The 12,280-nt window shown below is 52.2% G+C and overlaps 1 pseudogene across 1 annotated transcript; it reads left to right on the top strand.

Annotated features, from left to right (window-relative positions):
- The first annotated feature begins 1,652 nt into the window (after positions 1-1,652).
- LOC309448780 (olfactory receptor 14A16-like) lies at positions 1,653-2,586 on the top strand (annotated as a pseudogene). Its single transcript has one exon. The product of its transcript is annotated as an olfactory receptor 14A16-like (transcript).
- Positions 2,587-12,280: the final 9,694 nt, after the last annotated feature.

Genomic DNA, 12,280 nt, shown 5'->3' on the forward strand with positions numbered 1-12,280 from the left:
CCATGGACTCAGCACCACACCCACCAGAGGGGTCATTAAAGCGCCTTGGGCTGCTCCTGTGCTGCTGAGCTGGGCTGGGCTCCTGGGACACAGGGAGCTCATGGCAGCGGCAGCGCTGCAGAGAGACAGCTCTGCCCAGGAGCAGCTCCTCTGCACACGCAGCAGGGCTGAGGGCTCTGCCTGGGCATCTCAGCAGACGAGCCAGGCAGAGAGAGATTAAAGGTGGTCAGGACTGGGAGGATGCTGAGAGCTCACTGGAGGAGAAACCTTTGCAGCCCTTGCCATGGTAAGTCTCTGGTGCAGGGCAGTGCAGCTGTAGCTCCTGGAGGCATCTCCTGACACTGGCACAGGCACAGCTGGTGGAATCTGTAAGGACGGGGCTCTTGTCAGGCCATGTTGAACAGCTGTGAAGCCGGGTGAGCACCCAGGGGTGCCCAGGGCTGTCCTGCAGAGCAGGGTCCCTGCACCCCAGGGCTGTGCCGGGCAGGGACTCTGCCGCCTGCCAGGGTCAGCGCTCAGCCTGCCCGGGAGATCCCATGGCAGCAGCTGTGGGGGGAAGGAGCGACCCCCGGCAGGGCAGGCAGGGAGCTTGTGGGGTTGAAGGGGGCTGTGTGGGTCAGGGCTGCTCAGAGCTCCAGATCCCCCCACAGACATGGCAGAGGGGCCTTCAGAACAACAACATGGATACAGCAACAGCTGCAAGGGAAGGAGTCTGTGCTTTCAGTTTTCCACCCTTGCTTGTCTGGGTGTGCAGTGGGAGATGGGGATTTATTTCTCTCTTTGGAGAAGACACTGAGACCCCAGTTCTCATTAGGACTTGTCTGAGCTGCTCCTGAGCCCCTGCACACACAGAGCTGCCCCTGGGCAGTGCCAGGAGGTGTGAGCAGGACAGAGCTGAGCACACAGCGGGTGGGACGGGGTCTGTGACACTGACAGGGAGCAGACCAGGGACAGACACACAGCTGCAGGCAGCACAGACATGGGCAGGGAGAAGGAGCTCCTACCAGATGTGCCAGGGACGGGATTTAGGAACCCCCCTGCAATTCCCTGCAGTGCAGACACATTTCCCAGTGCAACCCCTGGTCTCCTCTCCTCCCCAGCAGACCCTCTGCCCCTAAGCCATGGGGTCCAGGTCACGAGTCTCCACCTCAGCAGCTGGACCTCCAGGTGAAGGGGTTCTGCAACGTGGTACTCAAAAAAGGTGCTAAAAGTACTTGCTCTCCAGTGTCATTATGTGAGTGGCAGCAGCACAGCCGGGTCAGGAGAAGGTTCCGCAGCATGCCCGTCTGCCTTTCTGTCCTTGCTTTATTTTCTGGTAGCACTGCAGTGTTCTTCCCTGTTTCTCCACCTGTCCCTGGTGCTCTTGCTCTCTGGGGTTGGGATGGGAGTGTGGGTCAGTTTTTGTTCAGACACCAACACAGGGCGTCTTGACCCAGAGGTGTGTTCATGGTATCTAGATGCCGAAGCTGCATTTTAAACTGTGATGAACTGTTATTCAAACTTAGTAGAAAGAGAGAATGAGCGGAAACATCCCTCCATCAGGGAGGGGGTTTTCCATGAGAAACAACCTGTTTATTTTGCTCAGTGAAGTCTCCCCTAACTTGTCACTGTCCTTTCCTCCTTGCACAGGTCCTCATGTCCACAGGCAGCCAATGTCCAACAGCAGCTCCATCACCCAGTTCCTCCTCCTGCCGTTCACAGACACACGGGAGCTGCAGCTCTTGCACTTCTGGCTCTTCCTGGGCATCTACCTGGCTGCCCTCCTGGGCAACGGCCTCATCATCACCACCATAGCCTGGGACCAGCACCTGCACACCCCCATGTACTTCTTCCTGCTCAACCTCGCCCTCCTCGACCTGGGCACCATCTCCACCACTGTCCCTAAATCCATGGCCAACTCTCTGTGGGACACCAGGGTCATTTCCTACACAGGATGTGCTGCACAGCTCTTTTTTTTCTTTTTCTGTGCTACAGCAGAATATTCACATCTCACCGTCATGTCGTACGACCGCTACGTTGCCATCTGCAAACCCCTGCACTATGGGACCCTCCTGGGCAGCAGAGCTTGTGTCCACATGGCAGCAGCTGCCTGGGCCACTGGGTTTCTCAATGCTCTGCTGCACACGGCCAATACATTTTCACTGCCCCTGTGCAAGGGCAATGCCCTGGGCCAGTTCTTCTGTGAAATCCCCCAGATCCTCAAGCTCTCCTGCTCACACTCCTACCTCAGGGAACTTGGGCTTATTGTGGTTAATGCCTGTTTAGTTTTAATGTGTTTTGTGTTCATTGTGGTGTCTTATGTGCAGATCTTCAGGGCCGTGCTGAGGATCCCCTCTGAGCAGGGACGGCACAAAGCCTTTTCCACCTGCCTCCCTCACCTGGCCGTGGTCTCCCTGTTCGTCAGCACTGGCATGTTTGCCCACCTGAAGCCCCCCTCCATCTCTTCCCCACCCCTGGATCTGGTGGTGTCTGTTCTGCACTCAGTGGTGCCTCCAGCAGTGAACCCCCTCATCTACAGCATGAGGAACCAGGAGCTCAAGGATGCCTTGAAGCAACTAATGGCAGGATTGTTTTCAAAGGCATTAAACTTCCCATCTTCTGTATATCACTCATGGCATGAGTCATGACAGGTCCAACCTGTCTTTTTTATATTTTGTAGTTTCAGATGAATTTTTGGAGTGGGGGGAAGACTTGTTTGGTTTTGCTTTTTTAACTCTGATAATATTGCCCTCAAATAAATGTTATTATTCATCCCATATCTCTGTCTACCTTTATAGATCAAGTCAAAGACCTTGTAAATGAGAAGTCGTGCTCCCTGTGTATTTAAAGAAAATAAATGACCCTGCAGTGAATTGCTTGTCTGAGATCCTTCCTCTGCAACCTTTGTGAAGCTCAGCACAAGGTGTCTGTGTGCGAAGATGGAGGAAACAGTCCCAGCAGAGCAGCTCTGCCAGGCAGCACCAGCCTTGTTCTTCCCAGAGTCCTTCTCTTTCCACTCCCACACTCTCCTTCTCATCCCTTGTGTTGCTGCAAGGCCTGAGCGCTCCCAAGGCTCGGTCGCCGTCCTGCTGTGTGTCAGTCCTGTGACCAGGACAGGCGGTGGGCACTGCTGTGACTGAGCTGGCCTCAGAACAGCATCTCCATCAGCAAAGGCATCTCCGTAGCACAGTGCCTGAAGGGTTAGGTCTTCTTCCTAAGTTCCCTGAAGAACATTCCTTAGTAACAGACTCTCAAGAGGCTTGTTGCTTTGCTTGTTTCTCTGTGGGCTCAGTGTGAGGAGATCATGGTCCCAGTGTGGTTTTCAAGGGACTTCAGGCTGGTTGCTCAGGTGTTGCTTGTTGGTGGCCAGTACCCACGCACAAGGTGAATAAGGCAGGGTGCCTCTGAGCAGCCTCCATGGCCACCCAAGAGCTTGTGTGGGAGGTGGTCAGTGGCAGTGACCACCACCAGCTGGGGCTGCCTCCCAGCTCGACCAATATGGCCCTGCAGAGTCACCACAGCCCACTTGATCTACAGAGCAAAACCCCCAGCTCGGGGCTGTGGGCAGCGTGGGGACAGGGTGCAGGAATGGCAGCCAGGCCAGCGCAGGTGTGCTCTCCTTGGGCAAAGGCTCTGTGGGGAGATGGGACATCCCAGGAGAAGAGCAGGGCACTGTTTGTGTGCAGACATGAAAAGAGATACCCTTTGCCTGTGGGTGACAACTTGGGTCAGGCTGCCCTGTCCCTGGATAGCCTGAGCGTAGCAGACAGAGAGACACTGTCACTGACCCCCGCTTCCTCCATTTCATTCTACAGGGCCTGCCCAGATGGAGCTTCTCTGCTGGGCTGGGCTGGAAAGTGCCCCAGAGAGGGAAACAACAGTGAAAACTGAAGTGTGCGAGCGTGCAGGGTGGGGGCACCAAACTGGGAGGAAGGGCTGACACACCAGTTGTGCTGGCATCCAGTGAGACCTGGACAGGTTGGAGGACTGAACAGAGGAGAACCTGAGGAAGTTCTACAAGGGATAGTGCAGGGTCCTTCACCTGGGGAGGAATAACCCCAGGCACCACTACAGGTTAGGGGCAGACCTGCAAGGCAGCTCTGTGGAGAAGGACTTGGGAGTTCTGGTTGAGAACAGGTTGACCATGAGTCAACAATGTGCCCTTGTGGCGAAGAAGGCCAATGGTACCTGGGGTGCATTGCAAAGAACGTGACCAGCAGGTCAAGGGAGGTGAAGCCTCCTCCTCTACTTTGCCCTGGTGAGGCCGCATCTGGAGTTACTGGGTCCAGTTCTGGGCTCCCCAGTTTAAGAAGGAGAAGAAATTACTGGAGAAAGTGCAGCAGCGGGCTACAAAGATGATGAGGGGTCTGGAGCATCTTACTGATGAGGAGAGCCTGAGAGAGGGGGTTTGTTCAGCTGGAGAAGTTGAGAGGGGATCTTATCAATGTTTTTAAATATCTCAAGGGTGGGTGTCAAGAGGATGGACCAGACTCCTTTCAGTGGTGCCCAATGATAGGATGAGGGGCAACAGGCACAGGCTGAAGAACAGGAGGTTGCATGTGTATATGAGGATAAACTTCTTTACTTGGAGGGTGACAGAGCCCTGAAACAGGCTGCCCGGAGCAGGTGTGGAGTTTCCTTCTCTGGAGACATTCAAACCCTCCTGGACATGATCCTGTGCGATCTACTCTGGTGAACCTGCTTTACCAGGTGAGTTGGACTGGATGATCTCCAGAGGTCTCTTCAACTCAAACAAGTCTGTGATTCTGTGGGGCACACAGCAGTGATCTCGCATGGCCAGGCCTGCTGGGAGAGACATGAAAGACCAGGAGAGCAGGGTCTGGCCTGTGCCCATGTTCCTGGACACGCTGTGGCAGCTGTCCCAAGGCATTAGTCACAGATCAGCCCATTGCAACCACCATTTTGATTCTTGTCCTCTCACCACACCTGAGAGAGGCTGTTTGTCCCTCCGTGGAAGGACTCTGAATGACTAGTCAGAAGCCTGAGTGTGCACAGAGGGCAGATGGGAGCATGCACACAGTGTTTGTGGGGGGAAATGAGCCCAAATGAGCACAAATGCCTCAGCTATCGCTGTGGAGGACATGGAGGCCTGTGGGACGGGTCAAGGTCACTTCATGTTGAGAGTAACTTCCCCAAGAAACCACCTGAATGCAGCACTGGGATGTGCTTCCTTGAACCGAGGTCACTGTGGCCTCCCTGGAGACCTGCATCAGCTCCAGCACCCAGACCCAGCTGCTGCCCGGCTTTCTGAATTATGATGGCACCATCTGTGCTTGCAGCACGGTCACTACTATTTCCTGCAGCTCTTGCCTGTACTGAGTGCTGAGGTGTTGTGTTGTCGGTTTCTTTGTTTTCTGATGGCCACATCCTGCAACCAGTGTTGTCCCTAAGCCACCCGCTTCATTTTGCAAGAGTCACAGGCTGGACAGTCTGTCTCCAGAAGGCAGCTGGCACCTTGGCTATGGGGAGTTCTATCCCCTACAGTCATCGCTTCATCCTTGCCACAGATATAGTTTTCTGTTTGTATTATACAGCCATTTGTCCGCTTCCTGTTCACATGGGCATCCCATGAATGCATCACTGCTCTCTACCCCAGTGTAGACAGGCACAAGGCCTTCTCCTCCTGAACCTTTCACCTCACCTGTGCCACTGTTTTCTACAGCAGCCTCATCCTGGACTGTGGGATGCCCAGAACAGCCCTCCCAAGACAGTCTGACAAAGCCTCTTTTCTACTCCTTCCCCACATCCCTGCTCAATCCCCTCATGTACACTTCAAGGACCAGAAAGATTGGGTACAAGTGGGACACTGAGAAAAATGGTCAGGAAGCCTTTGAGGTTCACAGAGAACCCATCAACATGTTGGCCTGCTGTTCTCTCTGAACAGGCCCAGAGGACCTGGACAGCATTTGCTGTGTCCCAGAAACTCACCTGGAAGTTTGGGATATGGAGAAAAGGTTTGGTCTGGGAAGGGACAGACAGGGGCTGGTGGAACTGGCTGGTGTGACCGTGAGACGTCTCCCAAACACCTCAGAAAAGTCCTGGCTCTCAGGGAGGCTGCATGGTCCTCTGAGAAAGAAAATTGCAAAAATGACTTATCATGGAATCATAGAATAATTGTGGTTGGAAGAGACCCTCAAGGTCATCAAGTCCAACCATAACCTAAATCTGGCACTAAACCATGTCCCTAAGAGCCTCATCTATCTGTGTTTTAAACACCTTCAGTGATGGTGACTCCACAACCTCACTGGGCAGTCTGTTCCATGGCTTCAAAACCCTTTCCCTGAAGATTTTTTTCCTCATATCCAATCTAAACCTCCCCGTGTGCAACTTGAGGCCATTTCCTCTTGTCCTATCACTTGTTACTTGGGAGAAGAGACCAACACCCTCCATGACAAAACCTCATTTCAGGTAGTTGTAGAAAGTGACAAGGTCTCCCCTCAGCCTCCTGTTCTCAAGGCTGAACAGCCCCAGCTTCCTCAACCGCTCCTCATAAGACTGGTGCTCCAGACCCTTCACCAGCATTGTCACCCTCTTCTGAACTCTCTCCAGCACCTCAATGTCTTCCTTGCCATGAGGGGCCTAAAACTGACCCCAGGTTTCAAGGTGCAGCCTCACCAGTGCCCAGTACAAAGGGATGATCACTTCTCTAGTCCTGCTAAAACTCTGATTGAATCAAGGCTTGAACACCTTGGTGTGACCCAGTTGGTGACAGGTTGGACTGCAAGCTCCTGAGGTCCCTTCAACCTCAGTTCTCTCATGATCCCATTGTGATGTTGGGCTCTGTTTCAGACTGGAGCAGAGCAGGCGATGATGGGGCAGGATCCACCTGTGCTGTAGGTGACCATCTAAACCAACATCTCAGCCAGGGAACCAGCCAACACCTCAGTGTGACTCGCTCTGGGCAACGTGTGAGGAGTCCTGGGCAGGGAAGGTTCAGAGGGCATGGGGCGCTGTGCAGGACACAACATGATCTTGGCTTCATGCCTGCAGCCCCATCAGATGTCAGTTAATGTTAATGAAACTTAAAATAAGAGGAACTGAAGGCAAAGATCCAAAGCAGAGGATGGTGTGAACATACTTCTATTTAATTAATTAATTAATTCATTCATTAATTTTAAGGTCCTTGTAGGGGAATTTCTTTTCTTCGAAAAGGGAAGAGTTTTCCAGAACTGGGCATAGATTTAGGACACAAATGTCTTCAGCTCCAGGGACACAAACACCTGGTGCCAGTGTAGATGCCCCGGGAACCCCTGCCCAGGCTCCACCTGCACTGCAAGGTGCTCTGGTCTCCCCAGGTCCTGTGTGATAGATGCCAATCCCAGGCCAGCACCTCAGGTACACTGGGCCCCTAAAATGGCACTGGCTGTTTATGGTGAGACAGCTCCCTCGTCATTCAGGAGTTCTCACCTCTCCTGATTAAATGTCCCTGTCCAAGGACAACTTTCCAGCACTGTCTGGACATTTGCCCTTGCCAGTGCTCTCAGGTTTCTCCTCCACTTGCAATTTTGGTCATTCAGTGGCCTCTCAACTGTCTGGTTTCTGCTTTGAGCTTCAGGGAGTTACAAACTTGCCTCATTCTTCAGAGCTCTAATTGACATGGCAGTCAACACGTTCATTGTGTTTATTTCTATCCTCTTCTATCTCTCTGTCTAAACCAGTTCTTGTGTGGCTGTCCCTTGTGGATGATGGACCTCATCAGATCCAGCTTACACACACAGCTGAGGAAAGTGTTTTGCTGTTTATTGAACTGTGCAGTGTTTGCACAGGAGAGCAGGTGGAGCTGGTGCACAGGAGCTGCAGCATCTCCTGCAGAGCTCAGTGGAGAAGTCTGATGGAGGAAAAGTGATGCAATCTCTGGTGGCCAATGAGTGAACCGGCAGACTGGGGGTGGGGGTGAGCAGCCAGGTTGTCCATACAGTGTCCAGCCTCAAGGGACTGTTCTCCTGCCTCTCCAGATGTCTTCAGGAGACCCTCGGGATCAATGTCCAGTGTAGAATGCTGCTGTCACTTCTTCCATACACTGGAAAATGACAGAAAACACCCTGGAAAGAAAAAACCCTCCTTTATGAAATCTTCTTTGAAATCTTCATCATCAAGTGTCCCATTGAAACCTCTCCAGTTACTTCTACAAGTCGTGAAGATTTGAAGGAAATTACAGAAAGAAACATCGCTCATTAGGACTTTCTGTGTTTTAATGAGCCCCATGGCGTATTTGGTGCTGAGTCCATGAACCTCAGATACCAAGCACAGACTGAAGAATCTGCTCAAGAAGTCCAAGTCAGAACAAACTCCAAAGTACCTTGAAGCATTAATGGGCCCCACTGAGGGCTGTTACTGACAAAGCCTCCCCAGGGACTCGTTAGAGCAGATAATTGGAGGCAGTGATTGCATCAGGCAAAGGCAAAGTGCAGCAGCTCTGATGCTGAGAAAGCCCTTGGTTTGTCTGATGAAGGACAATGGCCAAGCCTTGAGCCCCTGCTCCTGGGAAGGGAGATCCTGTCCCTCACGTGTGGCTCAGGGCTCTTCCTGGGGCAGTGGGGAGTGCGATGTCCAGTGCAGGACAATGGTGTGACACTCCCTGGGGGTGCAAGGAGGCAATGGGGTGCCATGGCCATGACAACCATGTGTCTCCTCTTAGACCTCTTTGTCAGGGACATCAGCCATAGCCAAGGGGACAAAGACCTTGGCTCTTTCAGGGACATCCAGCCTTGCCAGTGCCCTTGGCCATCTCCACCATAGTCCATCCTGCACTCTCCCAGGCCTGTGGCTGTTTCCCCACAGGCTGCAGACACCCCATGAGCTTCCCTGCATTGTTCTCACCCCAGTGTGTCCCCACCTGTGCTGCTGTCTCTCCATCCTCACCAGCTGTTCCTTGAAACACAAAGCCATGGCTGATCCAGGGTCCTTCTGAATGACCACAGCACTGTGCTCAGAATGACATTTCCTCATCCTGAGCTCATGACCATGGACACCAGACTATGGTTGGAAATCACCGTGGCCACCAACCACCCATGGCCATGAGATGTCACCATGACCACCAGCACCAGATGTGCACGTCATCACCATGGCCACCAGGTCATGGTTATGAGTCACCACCATGGCCACCAACAACCCACAGCCATGAGATGCCACCATGGCCACCAGCACCAGACGTGTGGCTGCAGGTCATGACCATGGCCACCAGAACTGCTCAAGTAGGAGTAGTAACAATGATACAGTCCTAAAATTACATTCGGTCCTTTGAAGGCAACCGTGAGGCTGATGTGGCCCCCAGTGAAATGAGTTTGATAGCCCTGCTTTAGCCCATTGATCCAGCTGGTCCAGATCCCTCTGTATGGCCATCCCACCCTCCAGCACATCAACACTCCTGCCCAACTTGGTGTCATCCTCAAACTAAGTGTGCACTCGATCCCCTCATCCAGATCATTGATAAAGAGACTAAAAAGAACTGGCCCCAATACTGAACACTGGGGACACCACTTGTGAGCGGCCACCAACTGCATCTGACTCCTTTCACTACAGCTCTTCAGGCCCAGCCCTCCAGCCAGTTCTTTACCCAGCAGGAGTACACCTGGTCAAGCCATGAGCAGCCAAATATTTTGTTTTATTATTTTGTTTCATTTTATTTATTAATAAATACAGTATTTAAAATGTGTATATACCTCTCTATATATGTCTATTTGTATACATTTTATATAGATATGTATAAAACCAGAGAAATTAAATATACATAACCATTATAATGTACATATAAAATGGATAACACCTTCTCCAATATGACATAATGGAATGAAGAAGTAGATTTTAATGAGAGTAGAAAGAAAAGTACAAGGATGGGTCCACATTCCCCACTTCATCAGAAGCAGAAGCACCCACAGATGTGTGGGGTGGAGGAACTTCCAGAAGGTGGGGAGGACACAGACAAGCTGGATCATGCCCAAGGGCCAAGATCCCCCAAGGGGCCACCAATGGACACTCAGCACAAATCCTTTAACACACAAAGAAAAGCCCAGTCCTGTGAGCTGGACTGGAAGGTCCCCATATCCAAGCCCAGCCCAGCAGGACGGGCCTTGCAGGATTACTGGGTCAGACTCTGAGATCCTCTCGGTGCTGCGAGACACAGGGAAACTGTCTGTGAACATGGGAAACCAGGAGAAAACGCCAGCTTCAGAAAAACATGTGCATGGGGACAGTATGGAAAAGACCCAAAGAGGATCTCAAAATAGACCACGTGAAGCAGAGGAACTTGTCAATGAACTGATGGCCCACAAACTGGATTTTGAGGTGCCAGAGGAAGGGTGGTGGGGAACTGCCTTTCCCCATGGTTGTAGGGGATCATACAGCTGCTTGTAAGGGCACTGTGGGGTGCAGGCTGGTGATAAATAGGTTTCCTTGTCCTTAGGATCTCAAAGGGGATCTCAAAATAGACCACGTGAAGCAGAGGAACTCGCCAATGAACCCTGAACCACGAATTGGATGTTAAGGTGCAAACAGAGGCACCCCCCTGGTTGTGGGGGTCTCCCAGCCACCTGTAAGGCCAATGGGGGGTGCAGGCTGGTGATAAACAGGTTTCATTGTGTGACAACCTTGAAGCGCTCCCCCCATCCTTAGCAGAACAAAGACCTTGTTATGCCTTAAACGTCTGGGTTTTGTTGCTTTGGGAGGAAGAGATAAATGACACCTCATCTTTCCCGAAGTTTTATGGCCATGGAGGCAGAAGATAAGGACAATTAACAGTGTTGCTGTGAAAGGCCTCATGGCCTAATGGGGATGATAGAGATGAACCATCTGTCTGACAACCAACTACCAGAAGAAACCACGAACCATCCATAGAGACCCATGGAGACTATAGAGACCCATAGAGAACCACGGAGACCATAGAGACCCATAGGGACCATAGAGAACCACAGAGACCATAGAGACCCATAGGGACCCATGGAGACCATAGAGACCCATAGGGACCCATGGAGACCATAGAGACCCATGGAGACCATAGAGACCCATAGGGACCATAGAGACCCATAGACACCCATAGACACCCATAGAGACCATAGAGACCCATAGGGACCCATAGAGACCATAGAGATCCATAGGGACCCATAGATACCCAGAGACACCCATAGAGACACATAGAGACCATAGAGACCCATGAAGACCCATAGAGACCCATAGAGACCATAGAGACCATAGAGACCCATAGGGACAGAGAGATCCATAGAGACCCATAGAGTCATCCTGGGACCAATGTACCTGCGGGGTGGTGGTATCTGTGATCTCTCTCTCCCCCTTTCTCCTTCTGATATCTTAGTTTTCCTCTTCTCTCTCTCTCTTCCTTCTTCCCTCTTCATCCCATCTGTTGAGTCAGGATTAACTCATCCCTCATCCCATCTGTTGGGATGGGACACGTTGTCCTTAGGCTCATAACCTGACTGAATGTTCCCAACTGCTCTGGCTGAGTAAGGGGAGAAGTCAGGGGTGCTGGGACCTGCCCTGGTCCACCTGAGCCACACCAGCCAAACCAGTGTGTGTGTGTGTCATGGCAAGGGCTGGGGAAGGGCTGGTTGTGGATGTCAATGTCTGAACGCTGTAGGACCTGAGCAGGGTGCACACGGTGTGGAACAAGGGCTGGAGATGGTACTGGCTGGGATGGAGCTGATTTTCCTCTTCACAACCCCTGCTGATGGTGCCCAGAACAGCTCTGACAACACTGATGTTGTAGCAGTTGCTGAGCAGCACTGGCACAGCCTCAAGGCCTTCGCTGTTTCTCACGCTGCCCTAACAGTGTGGAGGCTGGAGGTAACAAGAGGCTGGAGGGGACGAAGCCAGGAGAGCTGACCCCAGCTGACCAAAGGGATATTCCACACCATATGATGTCAGGGTCAGCAATAAAACTGAGGAGGCAGGTGTGTTCTTCAAAACATCCTCTGCTCAGAGAGAGGCTGGGCATATGTATCTCCTGCTGTGAGTAACTATTTCTCCACTTATTAAATTGTCTTTATCTTGACCCATGAGGTTTTCTTTCTTGCTTCTGCCCTTCCAGTTCCTGCCCAATCCCACTGGTGGGGTGTGAGCAAGTGATTGGGTGGGCACTGCCAGATGGGGTCACCCCAACATGTGCACAGAGCAAATAGGTTGTGCTGGTGAGGTCCCTGGGGTCTCAGTAGAGTCTTGTATCTGGGCAGGAACAACCCCAGGTTCCAGTATAAGTTGGGGAATGACCTATTAGAGAGCAGCGTAGGGGAAAGGGACCTGGGGGTCCTGGGGACAGCAGGGTGACCAT

Source organism: Streptopelia decaocto (assembly GCF_964273445.1).
Source record: "Streptopelia decaocto genome assembly, chromosome: 21".
NCBI lineage: Eukaryota > Metazoa > Chordata > Aves > Columbiformes > Columbidae > Streptopelia > Streptopelia decaocto.